Here is a 27179-nt window from a genome sequence, read left to right on the forward strand (position 1 = left end):
AAATGATCTAATTATTAAATGTTCACAGGTCTGCTCGTTTGAAGGATCAAACAGATGTAAACTGTATTATTCTTTAAGAAATGATGGATCGTTTCATTGACCCTAGGACATTCGATATGACGTAAAGCCCTTGAATCAAGGATATATATATATAGGTCAGTCTGTTACATGTTTGTAACACCCGTATAATATAGTGTGTAGCCATATATATGTGTATTGTAGTACATACTTATAAAGAGGATTAAGAAACGGAAACAAAGGCAACATTATTTCTGTATTATTTGTTGTCAAGGATGAGTATAGAAGTATAGAAATGATGGTTTAGGTTTTGTGTATTTATGTTTTGGTAACACAGGTATTAATATCTTAAAATAACTCACTCATCAATACAATGGAGGTATACTTCTAGTGTTGTAATCTATAGCTACATGTATATAGGTTGGTACCCTGGATGTATTGTAGTATGGCCATTGTATGCCTTTGATTTAATTACTTACTGCTTGTCGTCATTAATTAATATAATCTAGATTTGAGTATAGTATACCAAAGTCAGTTGACGTAAACATATTTTTGTTTTTGAGATTTCAGAACTTGTTGATAGTATTGTGTTCCATTGGGGTACAAAATGATTTTAAATATTTAAAATGAGCTTTATAAACTATTTATACAATTCACTATTGTTTCCCATTTGATAAAAGCTAGGAGAAAAAAATACAATTTAGATTATGTCCTTTTCTTTCCTAATTGGGGAATGAAGCCTGAACTGCCATCTTGCTGAAATAAGAGTGCACTAAAACATTTAATAACGTAGAACTAATTATTGTAATAAAAAAGCTGAGAAAAAAAAGATCTCAAGATTCAAGTGATTTATATAACATATTAGTCTAAATAAGTTTACCTTCAATAATCTGAACTTCGACCTTTATTACCGGTCAAAATTGTCTGGATTATGAGTTTGTCGGAATACCAAGTTTCTTCCTCGACTATATAATGACAAAATCATCAGTATGATGTTCTTGGTTGTGTTCAGAGTGCTTATATAATTCTTACCGTGAATATAATGTCCTTCATTATTCTCGTGGTTCTGCTCTTTAGAATTCAACTATAAAAAGATATGTTTATTGATTATTAAAAATTTCAAATTAAATCATATTTCTGAGAAAAATTCCTGCTGTATTTCTATATCCAGGAAAAATACTAGGAAAATGATTACCTGGTCATTTTCAGCAAATTTTTACTGATATAGGAGCTAAGGGTCAGTTCTGTGTAAAATGGAAAGAAAATTAAAAACATGGAGGGATCAGTTTCATTTTAGAGGAGCTAATGACCCTTGACCCTATACTAACTGCCTGTGTAATCACTTGCTAGCTGAACTAGGTAAGGGTTTGAAGTGAAGATGACCCCGTTCAGATGTCATTGAAGATCATTAGAAAGGTGTTACAACATGTGCATTGTTCAAGTGTATTAGATTACATGTTCAAGTTTGAGGAGTTTAAGCTGGCTATTTAAATATTTGAACAAATATTATTGCTTGTAAGTATTATATTAATAAAAAAGGTCCAGTATTTAAAAAAAATTTAAGCTTGACTTAGACTAATAACTGCTTATGAAGATCCATAGCTTATGGAAGATCCATAGTTACACGAGAACATACCAAGATAGTGTTTCAGGTAAGAGTTTAGCACAGTTATTCCGTTTTCTGAGGTTTGAATGAAAACAATGTAATGCTGACAATGCTTTGTGGTGTTAAGTTGTGAGAAATGTGTGTATTAGCCTAATTTTTATTTGGACAATACCATTTAAATCCCCTTAACCTAGGTGTACCATACGAGTGATCAGACCACTGATCAGCTGATCAAGAACCACATGTAATAATAACGTTTCAGTGACTAGGTATATGTCTGTATACTGGAAGGAGAAGTTTCTTGTAAAACATTGGGATATATATAGTACTTGGATTTTCAAATTACGGAGATTGGGACACGGATTATCCTGATAATTAAATAGTTCCAGGTTTCTTGTAGTTTTTTTTAAGTTTTATTTAATTAGTTAATGATATTTGGGACTGTTTCTTGTCCTCATATTTCTCAACTAATTAAAATATGTAACTGTAATTAATTTTTTTTTTAGGGTGAAATATTTGTTATAGTTTTTGGTAAGATTAATTCTAGATATCTGCATTTTCTCTTGTTTTCTGAAGCAAGATGTAACAAAAAAAAAGGTTGAGGAAGTAAAGTTTGTGGGTGTTAGGTCTTTTTGGTAAAAACAATGCATAAACCTGTTTAAAGTCATCATTTTTCTGTTTGGAACATGTGTAACCTGGACTTTTGAAGCTTGACCTCTGTTGTAAAACGGAAGGATATTCTTTTGCACAGGAAGTTAAACCCTTTCCGTACCGACAGAAAAACAATAACTTACTTTATGTGTATATGTACACAACTATGATGGTGGAGAAATGACCACATTAAGTCGACGCCTCTCCAAAAGGCTGTTGTGCTCTCCATGGAATATTAGTTTGGATTAGATTGCAATTTATAATATACTTGAGTTATTCTCATTACCTGCTTTCACGACGATGTGAATGGAGTAATGCATATCCCTGTCTAACAGTGTATGCATCAGAAGTCTGGAAATTCTATGTACTGTGTACTGTTAATATAAATTTATGTTGGAGTGACGAGACAACTTTCTTCTATTGTCAACAATACATTTTAATAGCCACACAATACGAAGAAAAATGGAATACATGTTTTTATATGTAATGGTGCATTTTATATTTCTTAAGGAAATTGTTTAGCTTTTGTATTGCTCAAAAGTCTATATGTGTATAGCTTGTGAAAGTACAGTGGATCTTTTTTGATGGGTCTCTTTGTTAAGAGGGCCAAACTCAAATCTGACATGAGACCTATATTGGAAAGCACTTCTTCGTCCCAAGGTAAGATATGAGGCTTGATGTATTTCTATAGGAACACAGGTTTATAAATGGAAATTCACGTCTTGGTAGACACAATATTTTTAAAGAATAGACTCACAATTGCAAAACAAGAACTGATGGAAGATGGAAAGCTTTGATGGAAATCTATTCCATGTTTCGTAATTAATAATTGAAGAATTGATCTATCATGGACTGGAATTGGTATCGTCTGTTTCTGTCTTGTATTAAAGAATTATATTTTTTACAGCTGTTTATATTAGAAGTTTGGAACTGGTGGTGTATTTTCTACTTTTTTATACAGCTGATAAATACCCTTCTAAGTTACCAGTTTACACTTGTTCTCTGCATTTTGGAGAAATTTCAGTTGAGACAAACAATATATGGTGAATTTTTTAGGTGAAGAAAATAACGGTCGTTGTTTATGTTGATTGAGTAGTATATGGTTTGTGCACTGTTGTATAGTTACAGGGTCAATGTTATATCTGTCTGATATCTATTTGTATAACTTGTAATTAATTTATATTTAGTGTTGATGTAATTAGGTTTATCTTGGTCGTTTGCCATTTAATGTACACATATATACAATTTAATATTTATTATACATACAGGAGAATACATTCTGTACGTACAATATTGTACAATATTTATCTTATACATCTGTATTAACCCATTTCTTATACTTGCTGTTAATCAAAAAATAAATTATACCAGATGAACCGTTCTTATTTCGTTGTTGAACATTAAGCCCACCTCTAACTTTGAGTCATTTGTCGACCCTCATGGATTGCCAAATAAATTGTACTGGGTATGTGGTGAATCAGAATCTGACATTGACTGATATACTAGTATGTTTTGTGTATAATACACACCCAACTGCCAGTCAAATTGTTAGAGTTAATTTACACACATTAATATTTCTATATTAAGCCCTGGAGACAAATACTTACATGAAATCATTTGTATTGATATTTTCACCAGCAATAGGTGTCGATAGATGGGCTTATTACTGAGCATGGGCTAATACATGGATTATTGAATATGGATGTTGTTTATCATTTGCGTTACCTGTGTTCGCTAGTAGGTTTTAATTAGCAGTATATCCAGTGTTTTGTTTGAATACTTGACTGTGGAAATTTAGGTGTTTGCTTTCAAGTAATGACTATAAGACTATGAGTGACATCATGGACGTGTGTACAACACTGGGGTAACTCCTTATTAAGTGTTGTCATATACATTGATATATAGGTAATCCATTTTTCCAAAAGCGCTGTGATACTCGTTTTACATGTAAAATGTGGCCATGTTATTTCTGGAGTCTGCCAGTCACAAAGGTATACCCTTCAGTTTGCTCCCTGTTAAAGATTTTTTTCAGTTTTTTTCCTCGTGGTTCTGATGTTTCATAACTAATGCATGGATTTTATTCTTTGGTGTTACAGATGGGATATGCTCCGTAGAAAACAAACGTAACTTAGCGAAGAAGGCGTCCCATGTGAACTTCTCAAGGCACGGTAAGTTCCCGTCAAGTTATTCAATAATTAAGATATCATTAGCTTCTCACGTCTGTTCACAGATCCGGGCAGTTAAAGATAGATAAGACTGTATTGGAATGGGTGTGATCACGATACTGACCAATATAATGTGTGTGACTAACACTGTTCCTACTCTGACTGATCTGTCTGCACTCACTTCAACAAATAAAATGAAACAAACCAAATAGTAGAAAACAACATGACTGTATAAAAATATTTCTGAGCTCTCTAGTAAGTTGTACAGACTAGGTAAACATTGATTTTTTGTACTCGAATGTTTGAGTCCTGGACTCATGATTTTCCTGTGTGACCCATGTCCAACATCTTCTATAAACTTTATTTATTTTACAACATTGGGGAAACAAGTTATTTCAACTTATACTAATCACTCTTGTTGGCCTGGATGTAAGTGTGTGAGGGGTCTTATTGTGAGAGGAAAGCGGAGTACTTGAGGGGGGGGGGACCCACATGGTCGGGCAGGTGACCCTTACCTTCTCACGTCCGTTCCAGGAGTCAAACCCTGAACGGCTAGGTGAAAGGCGAGTGCATTACCACTGCACCACCCGACCACCTGTTCGGTGTCCAATATCTCTTAGTAATAATTCTGTTTAACATTTTGGGAAAGGTGTTCTGGACTCGCCAGATAAAATACTAGGTCTATCCAGATATATTGTCACAGTACTCAAGACTGTAGATGTACATACATGATAAACATTCAAGTTTTAATTTCCTCAAACTTAAATGACTAGAATTACAGTTAAGTGGATTGTGGTGTTATCGTGGTTGTGCAGTATAGCTTTGCTGTACGGTAATCCTTTATCGTAGTATAGGTCGTTGGTATGCACCACCTTTATCTAAGCTGTATTCCATGTGATATGCCTTACCTTATGGAGATATATTTTATACTGTTTATTATGACAATTAGATATCTAGTATTGAAATCCCATTCTGAACCCTAGCTTTAGTATAATGACAGCTCTGCTTCACTAAATTAACTGGGGTAGTGCCAATTAACAACATAACCTTATGTAATTATTTACTGATTAGTATTGCATACTAAGCTGGGATCAGTATTTGTTGTCCTACCAGAGTTATGGCCCTTTGTATTTGATGGCAGGTGACTGGACATTACAGATATTTTATAATTGCTGTATGATGTGTTCTTTATGAGTAAGTTTATTTAGATTTTAAGACAAGATTAAGTTTTTTTGATAACAGTGATGCAAATATATTTCAAATTCTTGTGTATCAATAGGAAAAATCAGAAAGGGAGATAACTTTTTGAAAGACATAGGTATTATATATGATTATGTAATAGAAAAGGATTGAAAATGGCTTTTTTGTTGGTATAGTTGAAAGAAAAAATATATTTAAGTGTTATTTGAAGATTATTCTTTACTGTTAAAAAAAACCAAAGTATGGAATTCCTGGTTGTGTAGCATTTTACGATTCAAGCTCAAGTGTAAACATGTCGGGGAAGAAATGATGTTGATGAAGTATTATGTAATGCAATGATGCCATATTATTGACTTGAAGAAGAGAGAAGCTGAAATGCTCATTTGTTTAAAGAGAAAAGAAAAAAAAGGACTGTCACATTTTGTTAACTATAGTGATAAAGTAAACAAGGCCGGTGTATTTGTATTGCCCTTCTGTAGGAGACAAATACTAGTTTACTGCTGTGGACTCGTTGACCTGATGTTGTAACTATTTACAGACAAAACATGGCTATTACAGCACCATTCCAGGCTCCAAACTATTTCAATCTCCTTACCCTGAATTATGCTAAGTCATGCCCCTAACGGTCAATTTCAGGCGATACAATAAATCAATTTGGATTGTCTAATCATTCGTACAGATTCGTGGCTAAAACTCCTGGAACTAATATAAGGTTTTTTATTTCAGTTCTATCAGGGAACTTGGATGAGATTGGTATTACCAAGTTTAGATATAAAATCCCCGGATTTGGCTGGTAGTGATATGTTTCCCTATTGATTCGGAGTCATCTCTGCGTTTTGAGACAGGCATTGGGATATAAGTTACTGCAGGCTTTTAACAGGACATTGAATTCAGTAGTAGGACATATATAGCTCCTATGTTTGATTAATGCCATTTGGCTGCTGTATGTGGTGCTTCCTTAATCCTACATTTTTGGCATGTGAATAGTAACATTACATCTTAACTTTTACCCCCCACTTTTTTTTTATACATTATTAATTTTTTTTTCTGTTCAAAAATTTTGGTAAAAATTTAGCCCTGTATGTGAGTTGGTTAAATCAGACATTCCCTCTTAATTTTCCCGATTTTTTTACAAATACAATTTTTATCACATACAAATATTGATATGGTAAATATATTGAATTTCTGTGATTTTGAAGGTGTAAAATATTCCCGAACTTTATGCACTTGTCTACATGTACGATACTGTATAAAAAAAATAGCAGCCATGACATAGCACTGACTGATTACATTTTAATGATGTTGTAACAGTTCATATAACAGAGTTACATAGAAATATGAAATAAGGGGATTTATCTTTTAGTTTTATCAAAAATACGCATCACTAACTGCCCCTTTATAATTAAGAGATAACAATTTTAGCCCTCCAGATTTTACACATAAATCATGCATCTTCAAAGTCCTAGCTCACCACAAATAGTAAAAAATAAAGAGTGCCTTCTTTGTAAGGTAAAAGAATATCTGGAGGCAATATTGATGCACTTTATACTGATGTTTAATGCAAATCTCAAAAAGTTGGCAGGTATATGCTTTCTATATATATGAACTTAAAGTTACGTGGGGGTTGGGGTTGGGGAAGGGATGGGAGAGGGGGGGTGGGGTTGGGGCTGGTGTGTTTTCAAACAGTTAAAAGTTTCTACATTTTACAGCAATAAATAGGTGATTGAAAGCGACTTCACAAGGTTTGGCAGCTACCTTTCTTAACCAACTGTTTCTTACATATGTTCCCCACATGGAATCATCAACGTTAAAGTATGTACAATGATTGAGATTCATGGGGGTTTGAAAAACCATAAAAGTCAGGTGTGTGTTTATACAGGAGTCCAGATCACATAATTATTTTTTACTTCTGATAGATGCTTCAGTTCTTGCTAAGTCTCTGCTTAGGTGTTTGAATTATCTAACCACTTTGTTTAATGGTCCAGATGGACACTCGTTATCAGACATAGATTTCTAAACAATGTTAGTGAGAGAAAACTGAAGTGAAGACGATTTATATACATTGGTTTCTGGAGAGTTTCTAGAGTTCATGGTTTGAACCTGAATCATTTAACAAAGCATGGTAAGCCATTGTTTGAATTTTAAATCTGATTTTGAATTTTCAAATTTTATTCAGTCTAATGGTGAGGCAATATAATCAAGATATTGGAACCTAAAGTCATGCCATTACCTAATGCTAATGATTTTAAAGTGTAAATGTATATACTGTACCTCAGTAGGCCAATATTTGAACCTGATGGGTTCGGAGGAAGAAGATATTTACTTTCGTCTCTCAATAATTAAATAGAACAGTTTATTTAATTTAACATTATATTTGCTTGAGTCAGATGTTGATCAAGAAGAAACATCTGTGAAAAATCTTGCAGAAAACCAGTTATGTGGAGTTATGCCAGAAATATGGAGAGTTTAGATGGTGTGAGAAAACACCCTGATTTATCAATAATTAACGTGATTGGAAGTTATACAAGGCACCTGGGTGTTGTCAGCCATATTATGTAGTCATTACCAATTACTAAAGGAAAACTTCCAAGGCTGGGGTTTGGTTAGTTTTATAATGACTTTATCAACACAAAGACAGAAATGTTTAATTGTTTTATGGGGTTGATATAAATTATTTTAATTTTCATGTAAGCATGCAGATATTAAAATTGTAGATATTTGTATTTCAGAATGCTAATTATATAAGTGTGCTCCCACCATCAATTACTCATGCTCATGGTTTTAGTAAATCATACATACACTATATATTTTGAAATAAAACAACTGATTTTGGTGTACATGACCTTCAGTATGTGTAGGTGTGTACATAGCCAGATTTGGTATGATGTACATAATTATGATTTCAGCTATGATGTGGCAATTCAAGTGCAGATTCAGATGTAGGATGCTGTTTTCTTTCTTAAGAGATATCCCGGTTTCTGTACTCACCGATTTACTTTTCTGCACTTACTAGGTTTCTAAACTCACCATTGGGTCCCATCCATGGCTGTTTGTGTATCAAGCTAAATTACACGCCCATCATACCAGACATGTCGGACCCCCTAATAATGGTTGACAGTGAAGTGAACACTATGATCATCATGTACTTTTTAGTTTACCATGTATGTATATGGTACCAATATATCAATCATTTCAATATTTATTCTCGTCTCTGGATCATTCAGTATAAAATTAATATATCATAAAGTTCTGTGAATTCAAACTTTGTCACATGGAACTTTTCACTCCAGTAAGCTCATCACGTTCCTCGATCCAATGTTATCAAATCTATGATAACAACCTTTCCTTTATTAATTAGTTCTAATTTACACATTGAGAGCTCTGATAACTGGAAAGGTTCTCAGAGTCTTGTTGACCTCAGGATAAAGCTTTATAGTATACAGTATTTCAGGGACAGACTAATCAGTTTAATATTTAAGGAGGTAATATTATCTTGGTTATAATGTCGCATATTGAGCTAATTACTGGTGACGTACAGTAATAACGAGACCTTCAAATGGTTTTTTGTGAGAGAATTATCACAATATTCTGCTGCAAAATTCAGATGGTGAAGTCATTCTTATTGTAATTCATATAGATTTAAACAAAGAATTGCAAAATCATTTAATGTCATTTCAGAAGTAGAATAAGCCCAGCTGACTTATTGAAGGATATGAAAAAAATTATCAGGATAAAGAAATAACAATTTACAGCATTAAAGAGATATGGTTAGGCTTATTTCCAAGCATGGGCATACTATCTGATAAATACAGTGTGACATTGCACTTTTATAATTCTGACAAGACTCTAGGTGTATACAGAAACAACTGCCGACTTTCGACTTTTGTGAGCTGTCTGCAAACCTGTATTGATTAATGTAACTATACTTAGTTTAATGTTGGGTAATTATGGTGTCCCTACCTGATGCAATGATGGATCTTCCCTAGCGAGGGTCTTTGGTCTTTAGGTGTGTATAATCTCAGGCTAGAAGGACCATAAATAAAATCATTGATCTCTACAATGTCTGTATTAGGTAACGTGCTTGGATTGGGATGTGATCATGATGATTTGTTTTGTAAGAATTTGGATATAATTCAAGTTCTCAATGAATAAACATGTATGATAATATGCAGTAAATTAGGGGAAAAAATTGCTGTGTTATTAGCAAGTTTGATTATTTTAAGCAAGGGTTTACCAAGTTAAATAATGATTGGTGTTGAAGTCAGTCACTGCTATAAACAATTGTATTCTGCAAGGTTTCTTTTCTTTTCTTTTGCCTCAGCATAAGAAAATTGATGGATAGAGAAAGAAATTTATAGGAGTAAATTGCATATTTTGAAGGTTTTTAGCCCACCATCTATCTAATAGATGGGTTATTCAAATCACCCTGCGTCCGTGGTCCGTCGTCCGTCCGTCCGTAAACAATTCTTGTTACCGCTATTTCTGGAAAAGTACTGGATGGATCTTTCTCAAATTTCATATACAGGTTCCCCTTGGTCCCTAGTTGTGCATTGTACCTTTTTTGGACTGATTCAAATTCAAAATGGCAGACAGGTGGCCATCTTGGATTTTGAATGTAAAAGTTTGTTACTGCTATTTCTTGGAAAGTACTGAATGGATCTTTCTCAAATTTCATATGCAGGTTCCCTTTGGTTCCAAGTTGTGCATTATACCTTTTTGGACTGATCCGAAATCAAGATGGCTGACAGGCAGCCATCTTGGATTTTGAGAGTAAAATCTTGTTACTGATATATCTGAGGAAGTACTGGATGGATCCTTCTGATATTTCATAGATATTGGTTTCCCTTGGTCCCTAGTTGTGCATTGTACCTTTTTTGGACTGATTTGAAATCAAGGTGGCCCACAGGCAGCCATCTTGGATGTCAACAGTAATACACCACAAGCATATTGTCCATTATCCACCTGTAACTGACTGCTATCTAATAATACTTTGGGATCTTTTTCAAATGATATTTGCTAACAGGTGCTTAATAAAAATATCTTGTGCCATCATTGAGTACATTCAATGAAGACCAGTTCATGAACATTTACAAAACCTGTAACAAAAAAAAAAAATAAACAAATCTTCAAGAACTGAAAACAGATCCTCAAATGGTGGGCGCCAAGATCCCTCTGGGATCTCTTGTTCTTAAATATGAAATGATTTCAAAGGGGAATGGGGCCAATTGTCGGCCCCACAAAGCTCTAAAAGATATTTTTTAGGGGAAAAAAAAACCCTGGTATGGGAAAATTGTCAGAGTTTTTGTTCCTGTGAAGGTGAAATTGTTACCTACAGTGAAAATCATTTTAACTTTGATGTTCATCATATCAGATTTAGTGGGAAAACATTTTGACAGCGTGTTCTGTTGTCCATATCATTTTCATTCTGCCTTGACTGTTACAATAGATTTTCTGTTCTATTTCTCATGTTAAAGCAGAAATGTTTTTCGGGGGAAGATCCTATCAGAAATTGATCTGGAACATGAATAAACAATTCGGATTCATAGATCAATATGTTGCTATTTTTGGCTCGAGCAATCTACATATGTTGAAAAAAAAATCAAGCAAGCATTTTAGTAGTCGATGCTTGTGAATTATGAGACTTGATCAGGTCTAAATTTTAAATCATCAAAAAAGATATTGAAACAACAGCACAACAGCTAATTATTGCAGTTGCTCTTTGTTGAAAAGTTAAAAACGACATGAGAAATGTACAGGTTGAATTGGCAACAGCTTCGGCATGCAGTCGTGACATGTAGTCACATTACCGACTTGCATTAGCACATGTTGTAATGCACGAACAACAGTTTGGCATGTCAAGATTTTCGTTGATACTACTCCCTAGATGTTTGTGTAGAAAATGAAACTTCTTTTGGCTCAGGTTTGACTTTCATGTAATGTGTATGCCTTATATTACTTATAGGAATACACATTCAGGAAAAGACAGACATGGTTTTTCCTTGTTTGTTATGAAGTCTGCTGGAGATTTATATACACTTGAGAGAGATAAAGTACAACATTGGATGGCTATATTTAGCTTGTCCATAATTTCAAATTGCATAAAATTGCCAATTCTTGTGAAAGAATCTGTAATAAAATTCCTACATAGAAATTTTTATGGTTCTATGAAATGCAATTTGATAATTTTGGTAACTGAAATAGTGAATTAGGATGTAAACATTATTATAAAACTTTGAACTTTTTTTATTTTTATCTGAATTTGAATTCCATAAAATTCATCTCTTTTGACCATAGAACTTAAAGAGTCTGTGTGATTTAGCTTTGAAGTTTATATAATTTTATTAAATTTTAATATTCTTATTTTGTAATTTATTGTTTTAGTCATTTAAAGAATCTGTATGTGATGTCATTAATTATAAGCAGCTTTCTAAGAGGATTTCATTTATCAAAACAGGATTTTGTTCTATTTGCCCCATAAGGATATATTTGGCTAAACATCTGGTCATGAACGTTGTAGATGTATGTTGATTGTGTTGTATAAAGCATGTCATGGCAGCTGTATTGTTATAAGAAAGTATTGATTTTTCAAAAAAATTCACTGTCTGTAGCATGTGTTTCATATCCATAACTGGCAGCTTAAATATTAATTCAGTTGTAATATATTTTCTCATTTTGAACATAATATTGGAGTTAATTGAAAACTTAATATCTTTAACTTGACAGGTTGATCTGAAGCTTTCCTGGGCTAAAAATGTTTGAATCATGGATAATAGACATATATGGAAAACTATACACATAATTAATTTAGCACCTTGTGATTTTAGGGCAGGATCAATTTCTGGCTCATAATTAGCTTCAACAATTATTGATTAATAAACAACATACAGAAACTGAGTTAGCGCAGTCATATCTTAGGAGAATATTTTAGTGTGAAAATAAGAAAATAAGGTTACTGCTAAAATATATAAGCTTGTGATACTATTTTTACAATATCCAGTGGTAATTTATTCTGCTCTTTTCTCATTTCAGGGTCATGTTTTTATTGTTTTATATAGACTGTAGCAGTCTTAAGAATCTGGATTTCATAAATAAAAAATAAGACATAAAATTTTGAGCTATGGATTGGTCCAGCTCTAACTTTGCTTGTCCTGTTATAAGCTCAGTGATAATCTGGACACCTTTGTTTTGTTATAAAATTGTCCATATTGCGAGTTTTCCAGCCTGAGTTTCATCCACCAACTTATCTAACAGGAGTTATCTTCCTTGATCACATTACGATAAAGTTGTATTTGGTATTTTCTTCACAATATATTTCATTTTGCCCAGTATAGAATTGCTGTTAAATCTGACACGAGTTCCACAGGTGAATGCCTTGGGTGCTGATCTGTCTGCTTTCACTATGACTACACAGTTGTCAAGCGGTATGCACTTCGGTCATGGGTGACTGAACACCAGAATAAATATCCTCACTTGGTCACAAAAATTGTCTGCATCATTGTTTGAATGTTACTATTAAAAATTCCATTCTGTTCCCAAAAAGTATTTCCTGAAATGGAATTCTAGTATTTGAACTTATGTCATACAATTAACATTATGGAAATAATTTCCCAACATTTTGGGATTGTGAGTTTTCAGGACTATATAGTGTCCAAAGTATTACGGATCTTCTGTATAGCAGCAGACTAGTATCTGCTGGCATTTCTTCTGAAACTACAATAAATATCGGTGGGTTTATTGTAAGCATGGGCTTAATGTTGTATAATTAATTTTTCTTTGTATGCAAAATGCAGATTTCTGATTCATCAGGGTTTTTTTTCATTTCACGATGAAAAAAAATATATAACTCCACCCACTTGATAATGATTGGAGGAGCCAATGGCAACATACCACTGTCTTTTGGAATTTCTATTGTGTATAATGGAATATCTGTTTACATTCACTTGGTGTGTGGATTGCTGTCATTCAATGATATAAACAAAAAATGGACCACGACATCATAGCTACACACATTCATTCATTCTACAAAAAATCTATTCTTTCATATCAGCAGTATGTAACTACAAATATCCCTAGTGGGAGGTAAAGCAATAGAGGAAAACATAGGGGAGAAAGTCTGATATTTGTCTTTAAAACAGATAAAACAGAAACTTTGTAGGAAGTGTTGGTTAGGTGCTGCTGTCTCACTTCCTCCACATCAAATGGATACCTTGTAGAAGTTGTTCTTTGCACTGACTCCAACATAGCTCACCAAGGACCAATACTGTACAGTACGTGTTGTCATACGAAATACAAGCTCAGGGTAAACAGCAAGATGTCAAGCACCCATAATGGACCTATTTGCATATGGATTCGATATTTATTTCTCCTGTACTAAAAGAGTTTACAAGATGTAGATCTGATCTCTGTGCACAATAAATCTGTGTCGATTCTTATCCTATTGACTGGGAGCCCTGTATTGTCATGAAATGCTTTGTTGAAAAGATTCTTTAACAAATGACACAGCGAGGTGTATTTTGACTGGATTTCTTTCTCGATTGAGATGGAGGCAATGACGTGCGTTATTTATCAGATTTGATTTCGGTGTTCATCTTCATTTTAGCACCTTCATTACGGATACAATCTCCTGAAGTGAAACACAGAAATCAGAGTCATATTTCTTACTGTTCAGTGTACATTGTCGGATATTGATACCTGCGTGTGGATTCAGAAAGGAATCCATTTTCATGAATGGTTTGATTATTATGAATTCTCCGATGTGGAACTTAGCACCAAACAAAATGTCTTCGTCCTTGAACCATAGGTATTTTCTCCTCAAATTCACTTAAAGATATGGTCCCAGTTTTCATGTGTTTGTGGATAGTGAAATCAGGGAGAAAAATAATACTAGCACAATGTTTGTTGAATCTCACCATATACCTGGAGTTGGAGGTAAGTTTGATTTTATAAATTTTGAAAATAAAAATTTTATTGATTTTTGAAATGCTTGATCCAGACTCTTGGTTTATCTGGTGTGGCTGAATTACTGAATGTGTTGTGATGACAACTGAGCCATAAATATCTTATATCTATATAGGATCTATAGATTTACAGTCTGACACGCAGTTCAAAAGGGTTGAAAGATCATTTGATAATTTCAGTTGGACATTTGGTATATTATATTTTGAATGACTGATGGGGTGATTTATATAATTTAATAATAGACATTTCAAGAAAATTATTTTCTGGTTTACTTTCTTTATCCTCTAGAACTATAAGGATCTATTCGAGAAGAATAGAGGGATTCTTTCATTTTCTCTCAGAGACACAAAAATGTAATTTCTAAACAGACACTAATTATTATCTATGAAAAGACATATCACTGTACATACATATGCTACAGTCTGCAAAAACAATAAGATATTTGATTGTTTACGGTTAGTTGTTCACTAATTACTGTCAGCGTTCGAAGGGAAAAATTCCCAGATTTTAGAAAAAACAAAAAGTTGTTCTTTTATGGAGAAGTGTGTTGATGAGCTGAAATGTAATTAAAAACCAAGACACCAGATTGATTGTTTAAGTGGTTTATGGACAGTATTTTATGCGTGTGGAATTCTTGGTGGACAAAAATGGCTGCAGGCCGTATACATCCTGACATTATTGACCATGCACAGTCCAAAGGGTCTTAATATGAGTATGATCCAGTCAGTGGTCAACCCATTGACCACCATAAGCTTTATAATGACCAACAGCTATTTACTGACTGGACGGACAGTGTAAAATGCCCTACGGAATAAAATACAGGCTAATGTATAACAACTAGGTTAATCAGATTTTCTGTTTTATGAATTAGCCATGCAGACATTGATATATCACCTTCAGCCTGAGATGACCACATACTGGCCATTAGCTGACCGTGACTCCATAGAGAAACAAATCTGTTGTGTTTTCTGTTTACATCAAGATTAAGAAAAAAATGTTCCGGTTCACACAAAAAGTCTTCCATGAGGTGGTGAGGAATAATACTTTTATGACTTTGCTGGGATTGTTTTGACCTAAGGCTACTTAACACATGTGAGACTGACCAGTTCTTAATGACCGAGTGATGGTCTGCCTTCTGGAGTTTTCATTCTGCATCTGGCTCTATTATAGTTGCTTCAATGAATGGTAAGCTGACCGATTTTATTTCAGATAATTATGTGATGTCCTCTTGGAAAGTTGAATATCCATCCATTCAAAATTCTATCTAATAATTGAGGTTGTTTAATGCTCCTGTCATCAATCTGTCATTAGGTAGCTGTTCAGAAACATGCACTTTTATATGTGGTAACCAATAACATTTTGAATTTTATCAAAAAAAAAGAAGGTTTTGTTAAGATATTCTTGGTTTAATAATTGCTTCAGTGATTAGAAAAGTGTGTGAGGAAGTGGGAGAAGGATTACTTGAAATTGGCACACAAAATAACAGTGAAAAGTAATCCAGAAAGAGTAATTCTTAGAAACAAATTTTCAGAATTCAAATATTGAAACAAATCATATCATGTTTAATCCTAAAACATACCAGAGGCCCACATCACATGCTGCCCAGAACAGACGAAAGCGTCTTTGCCGAGGACACAATCATGCATGTCAGTACATACAGATCTGTTTCTCAGCTTCCTGCGGATCACAAACTGCCAGAGATAGGTAGCTTGGAACCCTGACCATTTTGTCCAGGGGTTACATAGGCTCTAGGCTCTAAATGATTTAGCTGTTGTAGCTTTCCGATACAGAAATCCACACAGACTTCACGCTTTTGGCGGTTTGATCTTCATCACTGGTCACTATGCCTGTTCAATTATTAAAAGAATTTTTTTTTTTTTTAAAAAAGTCTGAAGCTCTGTCTTCCTGCTTTTTGATAAATACATACTATGTTTTTTGTGTTTTTTCTTCACCGACACTTAAGGTATGCTTCTCTCCTAGTTTCCTTCTATAATAATGAAAATCCAATATGATTAAATATACACAGTAAATATTTTATAGAAAATATAAGGCAATGAGTTTTAAGATCTGTTGTTTTAGAGCTCTGTTTAAACTCATTGGTAATTGTTTAAGTACATCATATTTCCATCAGTGCACTGCCGTAGTATTATGTTAAGAAATTGATTTGTAAACCGATGAGGTGTGTTATTTTTACCTGAAAACCTGTTTATGTTTTTGATTTGTATAAGACTCAGATACACCCTGATGACATAATGAAATATTTACCTGGTTTTACCTGTGCTTCTATTGGTTAAACAGTCATTCACCTCACTGGTAATATATTCTATTTTGACTGTTACAGGTAAGGAACATGCTTGTTTTTTTAACTTACAAATGTTATAAGTTGTATTTAAATGTTACTGTTCTTGGCGAAAATGTTCTACAAGGCGTTGACCTGAAAAATGTTATACTTAGAATTAAAGAAATGTTTTGACAGGTAAGGTAAAGATATATAATTTGTGATGTAAAGAAATTCAATACTTTTGACCTGTAGAAGATAAGACTAGGAGTTGTTGAATACAGGCAGATCTTACGTGATCGTACCTGTCTTGTAATGAATGTACCTTGTCATCATCAATGTAAGTACAACACATTGATTTTCATGTTTTAACAGTTATCTTGAGAATAATTAAATATTTTCTTATATATGTTCTTATCAGTGTGTTTAAATTAAAAATGAGATGCAAGTGTGATGATCATCAGATCTGAAATGTCATTAAATGTCATCAGATCTCATTCAAATTCACCCTAGTATCCAGGTATGTGGTTCCCTCTGACTTTGGCCCAGACTGGTATCCAGGTATATGGTTCCCTCTGACTTTGACCCAGACTGGTATCCAGGTATGTGGTTCCCTCTGACTTTGACCCAGACTGGTATCCAGGTATGTGGTTCCCTCTGACTTTGACCCAGACTGGTATCCAGGTATGTGGTTCCCTCTGACTTTGACCCAGACTGGTATCTAGGTATGTGGTTCCCTCTGACTTTGACCCAGACTGGTATCCAGGTATGTGGTTCCCTCTGACTTAGAGTCAGACTGGTGTCCAGGTATGTGGTTCCCTCTGACTTAGAGTCAGATGTATCCAAGTAGGTTTTCCTAACACAGGTTACATTTTGTCTGTTTTAACAAAGATTGGTATATAGTACATTATATATACCTTACAGTAAGAATTTGTTTTCGCAGTTAATAGTGAATGTCTGTAGATTAACTATATTTTATTTCACACATACAGTCCGTTGTATATTGTGGTCAAATTTTGATTACATGACTTGTCTTTGTTAGGTCCCTTAAGACCTTCACATACACAATATGATCTGACCGTAATGTATTTATTTCGCAAATGTGTTATTTTTCAATCAATTGTTCAAGTTCATTGAGTGACCAGTGTCCACACCTACTGGTCATTGACCTGGCACTGGTCACAAAGGCATTGATCATTCATAACCTATATATTAGACCAGTCTTTTAAATGCCCAGATCCTCTGTTACTGACGTCAAGTTATTGTATGTTTATGAAGTGCTTATATATTTGACTCAGTTTAATCACTAAGGTCAAGATTTCCTTATAAGCCTAATTCGTGTGTATGGGTCAAGCTCCACAGAGCCGGCTTTTATACAGTTCATTACCAGCTCTTGAACTGGTCAGATTTTCCTTGAGTCCAATTAGCTTCTGTAGATACATACTGAGTGCTGACTTCGAGTGAATGGTCAGTGTTACAGCTGTCTTTGAAGTAGTAGTCAAGATTTCTTTACAAAATCTTGATTGGATTTGTTATGTCTTTTTATATTTTGTCTATTGATCATATGTAAAGTTACAGAGTTAAATAAAACAATTGGCTTTTCAATCTTAGTCAGGTAAAAAAACTCCAGGTGTGTGATGCACAAGATACTTTATCTCAGTTGTTTTGTGTTGTGGGCCTCCTGGATGGTGTTCGGTAAGGTAGCCTCTAGCTGCCACAAGGCGACCCTGCCAGAAAATAATGCTGATTGTATGACTTTCATTCTTAATTGGTATTTTCTTATTCCACATTTATTTGTTCCAATTTTTTAACAATATTAGGTTAAATATGGAAAAATAAATTTTTCACTGACATTCTGCAGTTTGCTTGAAAATAACAAAACGTGCTGAAAACAATGCACTGGTTGTCCTGATGATGGATTTCATGGAAATTCCTGTCTGTGAATCTCTTCTGTTCAAGGACTCTTAGATCATTGTCCAGACTTTCAGAATAAATCAACAACCAGGATTAATTCCTTATAAAAATCAAAGAAAGGGCATGAAATTTTAATTTGAGAAAGATTTCCTTTAAAAAACATTTAACCGAGAGTTTTAAGAAAAAGAATTACAGCAGGAAGCTGCATGAAATATATAATTTTGATGTTATGGAAACTCATAAAAGAATTATTCAAAAGTTATTTGAATCACAAAAAAAAAAAAAATATGTAATGAATTTTTTTTTAAATTAATCTGATACGAATACAAGGAAAATTTAGAAAGTTTCACTTGCAAATGCCTTGTCAGCTGGTTTGTAAGATAACAGGCCAAAATTACATAGTAACCAATGGTGTGTTTAGCTGACAGTAACCAATGATGTCTTTAGCTGAGTATTCCTCCAGTTTGATATAGAAAGACACATAACTGGTAAATAGTACAAGGTGTCACACACCAGGTGGTGTCCTGATATCTTTATTAAATCAGGTCAATGGACAACAGAAAGGTTCAATGGTCAGTACTGGTCAATACTGTGTGGGCGGATGCTGAGAACAAGATAATGACAGTTGATGGCTCCAGACACCAACAGGGAATAATACAGTGTTAAACAAGTAGAAGTGAACAGTTATATATATTACTATTAGGATGGCTGACTCTGTGTATGTACAAATGACAAAAAAGACAAGGGAATCATCTAATTTTCTCGACAATCTTTCTCATCAAGAAAAACACATGAAACAATTTTGTATAAAAGATAGAAAAGTACTTATCTTATCCTTAGAATAAGACAAAGCAGGAAACCATGTATAGATATTATATGATATAAAGTTAAAGAATGATGATTCTTGTATAAAAGCAAGATATGTTTTTCTGACCTAATCTGTTCAGTCGGAAACAAAAGAACATTTAGAATGAGGATTGATTTCATGTTAAACAGAAACTGCTTGAATACAGTTATATAGAGAATAGATCCATAAAAACAAATATATATATTATAGCATGTATATGTGTATTGTGGACACAGAAAGTTGAACTTTTAAACATTTTACTTTCTCACTAGTTAGAACAGTCTGAAACAAACAATTCTTTATTCCATGATGATGATTGACCTGTGGATGTCAATTTACAAATATCCCTTGGTCGTTCCCAAGTCTGCTGTGTATATCATCAGCAGATGATAGGATGGAGCATCAACACTAGGGATTCCGTAACTTTGATTTTATTTGTTGTCATGTTTCTGTTGGCTTATATCTGGTTGTTATTGCCTATCATCTGTGGAACTCTACTTGAATACTCCAGTATTCAGCGAGGATTCTTCTACCAATACATCTACCAACCAGTACCACCCACAGGATATTGGATTCCTCTACCAATACATCTACCAATACATCTACCCACCAGCACCACCACCCACAGAATGTTGGATTCCTCTATCGGTACATCTGCCAACCAGCGCCACCCACAGGACATTGGATTCCTCTACCGGTACATCTACCAACCAGTAACACACACAGGATGTTGGATTCTTCTACCAGTACATCTACCAACCAGTAACACACACAGGATGTTGGATTCCCCTACCGGTACATCTACCAACCAGCACCACACACAGGATGTTGGATTCCTCTACCGGTACATCTACAAACCAGCGCCACCCACAGGACATACCCGCCACCCACAGGACATGGGATTTCTCTACCGGTACATCTACCAACCAGCACCACACAAAGGATGTTGGATTCCTCTACCGGTACATCTACCAACCAGCGCCACCCACAGGACATGGGATTTCTCTACCGGTACATCTACCAACCAGCACCACACACAGGATGTTGGATTCCTCTACCGGTACATCTACCAACCAGTAACACACACAGGTCATTGGATTTCTCTACCGGTACATCTACCAACCAGTACCACACACAGGACATTGGATTTCTCTACCGGTAACACACACAGGTCATTGGATTTCTCTACCGGTACATCTACCAACCAGCACCACACACAGGATGTTGGATTCCTCTACCGGTACATCTACCAGCCAGCGCCACCCACAGGACATTGGATTTCTCTACCGGTGCATCTACCAACCCTCTACCGGTACATCTACCAACCAGTAACACACACAGGATGTTGGATTCCTCTACCGGTACATCTACCAACCAGTACCACACACAGGATGTTGGACTCCTCCACCTTTTTGTGTTTTTCTTCCACTTTGTGTATATCATATGATACAAAATTAACTTCCTTAACAAGTTTTTCACAAAAAAGACAACTTCCTGACTTTATTATAACTATACAAATGTACAACTCATTATTCATCAAAAAAATCTGTACCTCCCGTCTTCTACCTCTGGCCGGAATTTACCCAAATAACTTATTATAGCTTCTGAAAGTGACCCTTTTTCCTGCTGTTTTAAATTGCAAAACGCTTCAATGGTACACTATATTTCTTAGTGACAAGCCTTTATGTCCTGGAAATGGATGAAAAGCTGTGGCCACACCTATAACACCATAAAAACAAATTTCAGAATTTTTTAATAAAAATATGAGAGAAAAATTTCACCCATGACCTGAGTTTAGTGACGAGAAATGAAATAATCAAATCATATAGCCAAGAGCTGTAAGCCTTGTTCTTTTATCTCATACATCATCACTGAAAAAAATGTCACCTGTGTAAATAGCCTGGGGTGACTTCTTTGCTTGAATTGTACACCTGAATTTATGTTATATTAAAAAGTAATTGTCATCTTCTGGATTTATTGACACATGATCATGAACTCTGGGGAAAAGAGAGTAAAAGTGAAAATATTTAGCTTGTGAACCCATTGTTACGGGAAGATCTGTGTAATACCTATAGAGAAAATTCTTCCCAATCTCAATAAGCATTGAAAACTCCCTAACATAATTAAAGGAGATGCTCCCCTCTACCTAATGATAAGGCTGTATTCAACCTGCAATAAGCCCATGATATATTCTAGTAATAAGTCAGTGGAGAAGCCAATCAATCCTCTGTCTTCGTCCTGTGATAAGCCCACCTTCCCACTTTCTGAATGAACATGCATATGAAATGATCACCTGTTTAGAATGACCACTTGTATATAGAGGCCATCTGTAAGTCACATACTTCCCTTCTAGACTTAATTCACCACACATACCCTGTCTGTGTGAATGCTTTAACAATAACAGACACCACCTGTCTGTATTTCCCAATGGTAACATCAGAGACTCGTTTATAGAAGGATTGCAAGCTAGACGTGATGGTAATAAGGACAAGGGAATAAGGATGGGCAGCACACAATGAGGAGGTGATGAGGGAGTGGGAGTACTGCAGGAAGGATGGGCAACAAACAAGCAGACGATGAGGGCAGAGGAAGGACTAGAGGAAGGATGAGGATGGGCTGGCAAACAATGAGTAGGGAGGGGGGCTACAGGAGGAAGGATGAGGATGGGCTGGCAAACAATGAGTAGGGAGGGGGGCTACAGGAGGGGCAGGAAGGATGAGGATGGGCTGGCAAACAATGAGGTAGTGGAGGGGGGCTACTAGGGGAAGGATGGGCAAGCCAATGAGGTAGTGGAGGGGGGCTACTGGGGGAATGATGGGCAGGCCAATGAGGTAGTGGAGGGGGCGTTGGGCAGGCCAATGAGGTAGGACTGTCAGTATAGAGAGGGAGAGTGTTCTCAGGACTGTCAGTATAGAGAGGGGCAGCATTCTCATGACTGTCAGTATAGAGAGGGGCAGCATTCTCATGACTGTCAGTATAGAGAGGGACAGCGTTCTCAGGACTGTCAGTATAGAGAGGGGCAGCGTTCTCAGCACTGTCAGTATAGAGAGGGGCAGTGTTCTCAGGACTGTCAGTATAGAGAGGGGCAGCGTTCTCAGGACTGTCAGTATAGAGAGGGGCAGCGTTCTCAGGACTGTCAGTATAGAGAGGGGCAGCGTTCTCAGGACTGTCAGTATAGAGGGGGGCAGCGTTCTCAGGACTGTCGGTATAGAGAGTGGCAGCGTTCTGAGAACCCAGGATAGGTATCAGGCAGACAGCTGTTTATTGGACTAATTTGGTCCATCATAAAGGTTTAAAAAACTAGATAATTGCGTGATGAATGAGTAACTTAATTCCTGTAACATGTGGAAATGATTTTCACATGCTTTGTGTTATATACTGGTTTTTATATATGAATGGTAAAGTTGTACATTGATGTGTAAACATCAATATATTTCTGGGTTGTTTATGTTTTGTTGACATGGTAATGACTTTATCAAGTTATTGAAGGAATATAATAGGGATGTCCTTTGATTCCTAACATGAAAGAACAGGGAAAATTACAAGGATACGGAGAGTGTTGATTTTCCATATACCATGTCTATTTGTAGTCATAATAACAGCTGATTGCTAGAGATATATTGCTATAAAAGACTACAGTTATAATAGCTTTCTAATTGATGATTTTAACATCATTTTAAATTTTTTTTTTTTTCAATTTTTGTTTATCTCTTTGGAAAATTGATCCATAGAACATTTTTTAAGCTTCCTTCTACGATCAAATTTTTTTTCAAAATTTGGTGTTATATATCAACACTTTCAAATTGAAATATGGTTATCGTATTGGTACTATAGGAATTGTTTTTAGTTTGACCTTATCCTGTTGTCATTTAGCTTCAGATGACAAGATAACAATGTTTACAATGATTTTTGCTATGGAGTAAATTGATGTACACAATATATATTGATTAATGTCCTACTCCGTTTTCTCCATCACTATAGCCCCAACAGATAAACCTCTAAATCTGTTAATGTTAGACATAGTACTTTATCATCCTTATTCAATGACGAGACATCCGAGCTCTGATTGTTATTGCCGATATACTACAGAGTAGTTGCTGTAGATGTGGTTTTTACTGAAGGATATAGAGGACATTCCGTCTATAGAGTTTTATCGTTACTCTGTGGAGATCTGTCCTAGTGCTACGTCATTTCTCCAGCAATCATACCTATCAGAACTGGCAAACTGGAGATCTCTATACAATTTTGAAAATATTTCAGAAACTGGAGGTCATTGGTTATGTCGCTTAATTAAATCATGTTTGTACTTAAACATATTATCAGAATGCAATATACTGTAATCAGTTGATTTATATTGAATTGAATTTAACTTTCTGGTAATTGTAAAAGAGGAAAAAATTTTAATCCTCTGGTTTTGAACCAAAATTTTACATGGGAGAACGATCTACTAAAATAGACTGGAGCCCAAAAATCAATGAACTTGACAAGATAACATTTAGTAAGCAGTAAACACTCGTATTTAACCAGTACATTGCTTGACTTTTTGTTTATTTGTATCGACATGTAATGTATATAGTTCTTATGTTTTTTAAGAAGTTTCTTTTCATAAAATCTGTAAACAGGGAAATGGTGAGGTGAAAGGGGTTCATTTAGAGATGGATAATTGACCGGTCACCAATGTTTAGTATTTATCTTGAAATTAAAACCATTGCCATTAGTCCAATCGCACACGTTGTGCATTGAAATTAAAAGTGAAGCCTTTTTGTTGTCCTTTCAGATCAGGTGTTGACAACCAGGGGCTATTACAGAATAAATAAAATACAAGTTAGGTGAACACTGTATCCTATAGTAATCGTAAATGAAACATGTACTCCTATTTGAAATGATTTACGTGTGTACGGTGCCATGGTATGATGTATAATAAGTGTTTGATATATATGGAATTAAGGATGTATGTTGCCCTGGAGTATTTAATAATTGTTCACTAGGCCTCAGCAATGATTCTGTTTATTGAACTTGATGCACCTTAAAATTGAATGTCGTTCAGTGCCAGGCAGTGATTTCATGCCTAAATGCTTGTCACACGTCAGATTCAGTTGTGATGTCTAAATGCTTGTCACACGTGAGATTCAGTTGTGATCAGTAACAGGCTGTGATGCCTAAATGCTTGTCACACCTGAGATTCAGTTGTGATCAGTACCAGGCTGTGATGCCTAAATGCTTGTCACACCTGAGATTCAGTTGTGATCAGTAACAGGCTGTGATGCCTAAATGCGTGTCACACCTGAGATTCAGTTCTGATCTGTACCAGGCTGTGATGTCTAAATGCTTGTCACACGTGAGATTCAGTTGTGATCAGTAACAGGCTGTGATGTCTAAATGCTTGTCACACGTGAGATTCAGTTGTGATCAGTACCAGGCTGTGATGTCTAAATGCTTGTCACACGTGAGATTCAGTTGTGATCAGTACCAGGCAGCAATTTTATATCTTAATGCTTGTCACACCTGAGATTCAGTTCTGATCAGTAACAGGCTGTGATGCCTAAATGCTTGTCACAAGTGAGATTCAGTTGTGATTTGTACCAGGTAGTGATGCCTAAATGCTTGTCACACGTGAGATTCAGTTGTGATCAGTACCAGGCTGTGATGTCTAAATGCTTGTCACACGTGAGATTCAGTTGTGATCAGTACCAGGCAGCAATTTTATATCTTAATGCTTGTCACACCTGAGATTCAGTTGTGATCAGTAACAGGCTGTGATGCCTAAATGCTTGTCACACGTGAGATTCAGTTGTGATTTGTACCAGGTAGTGATGCCTAAATGCTTGTCACACGTGAGATTCAGTTGTGATCAGTACCAGGCTGTGATGTCTAAATGCTTGTCACACCTGAGATTCAGTTGTGATGAGTACCAGGCTGTGATATCTAAATGCTTGTCACACGTGAAATTCAGTTGTGATTTGTACCAGGCAGTGATGTCTAAATGCTTGTCACACGTGAGATTCAGTTGTGATCAGTACCAGGCTGTGATGTCTAAATGCTTGTCACACATGAGATTCAGTTGTGATCAGTACCAGGCAGTGATGCCTAAATGCTTGTCACACCTGAGATTCAGTTGTGATCAGTAACAGGCTGTGATGCCTAAATGCTTGTCACAGGTGAGATTCAGTTGTGATTTGTACCAGGTAGTGATGTCTAAATGCTTGTCACACATGAGATTCAGTTGTGATCAGTACCAGGCTGTGATGCCTAAATGCTTGTCACAGGTGAGATTCAGTTGTGATTTGTACCAGGTAGTGATGTCTAAATGCTTGTCACATGTGAGATTCAGTTGTGATCTGTACCAGGCTGTGATGTCTAAATGCTTGTCACAGGTGAGATTCAGTTGTGATTTGTACCAGGTAGTGATGTCTAAATGCTTGTCACACGTGAGATTCAGTTGTGATCAGTACAGGCTGTGATCTTATGTGTATTGCATGTACCATTGCTCCTCACAAATGAGATTAATGTGCAGACAGTACTAAGCAGTGATTGTGTATTGTAAACACATACCATGTGTTCTGTTCCTTGTATTGTGAATTCCACTGACACATATATACACACCATCTTCATACACACATATATATACAGATCACATGTGTTCAATAAGCTGCGGATCAGGCATGGAAGATGAAAAGTTTGACAGAGGAAGGAGTTTAAAATTTGTATTAGTGGCAGGATATTGTCAGTATCCTAACACACATCACCTTGTGGTTAAATGTCTGTGTCACTTCGACATATTGGGACGGAGGTGTACATACAGAAAATGGTGATACTAATTTGTAAGGTAAGTCAGGATTTAAGCTGTTGATAATAGGACTGTTTTATTGTGCTTTTCACAACAGTTTGATGGTTTGACCATGGGGCATCACATTTGTAGACAGTAAATATACTTCCCATTGAATATCTCAGGCCAAATTTAATCTAACCTGGTTATAGCTAAGAGACATGGTAGTTCATCAGAGTGTCTCTTATTATCAAGCTCATTGTTGCAGATTTCTGTTGGTGGGGGGCTTCACCAAAAATTCTGTCTGTGGTATTGCAAGTTTGAGTTGTGGACTCGTGGCCTCGGAGTCATTTAATACTTGTAAGGGTGTATGATTAACAAATTTTAGCAATCTATTGTCGGGTGGACATCCGCACAGTCATCCATTTAAGTAACAGCTACACTGTAGGTATGTACATAAATTATAACTGTTTCTTAATCATCTTGTTTCTGTCTGGATCATTAACTTATAAAATTGAGTCATGATACTTAGCTCTTTGTAGAGCCCATCAACATTACACAAAACATTGGTTAGTGTATGAACATAGTAGGAGAGGTTTAGGATCATGGTATGTATTAATTTTAATTATTAATCTAATGATTGCCAGAACTTTTTCAGTAAATATATCCATGTAATTGCTTATTGGGTTAACAGGATAATTCAAATGATTTCACTTGAAAAGATAGTAATGTGACATCATTATGGACACCACAAAATATTATAGACAAGGTGATAT

General features: G+C 35.4%; 1 protein-coding gene across 1 annotated transcript in view; it reads left to right on the plus strand.

Moving 5' to 3' along the window:
• LOC132561591 (transmembrane and coiled-coil domains protein 1-like) overlaps window positions 1–27179 on the plus strand; it is a 75754-nt gene that overhangs the window by 7545 nt on the left and 41030 nt on the right. Inside the window, exon 2 of the mRNA XM_060226290.1 lies at window positions 4372–4443. The gene's annotated coding sequence lies outside the window, so the exon portion shown is untranslated. The remainder of the gene's footprint in view (window positions 1–4371; window positions 4444–27179) is intronic.

Source organism: Ylistrum balloti, unplaced genomic scaffold (assembly GCF_031769215.1).
Source record: "Ylistrum balloti isolate Yb309-2 unplaced genomic scaffold, AGI_CSIRO_Ybal_v1 Utg371236, whole genome shotgun sequence".
Taxonomy (NCBI): domain Eukaryota; kingdom Metazoa; phylum Mollusca; class Bivalvia; order Pectinida; family Pectinidae; genus Ylistrum; species Ylistrum balloti.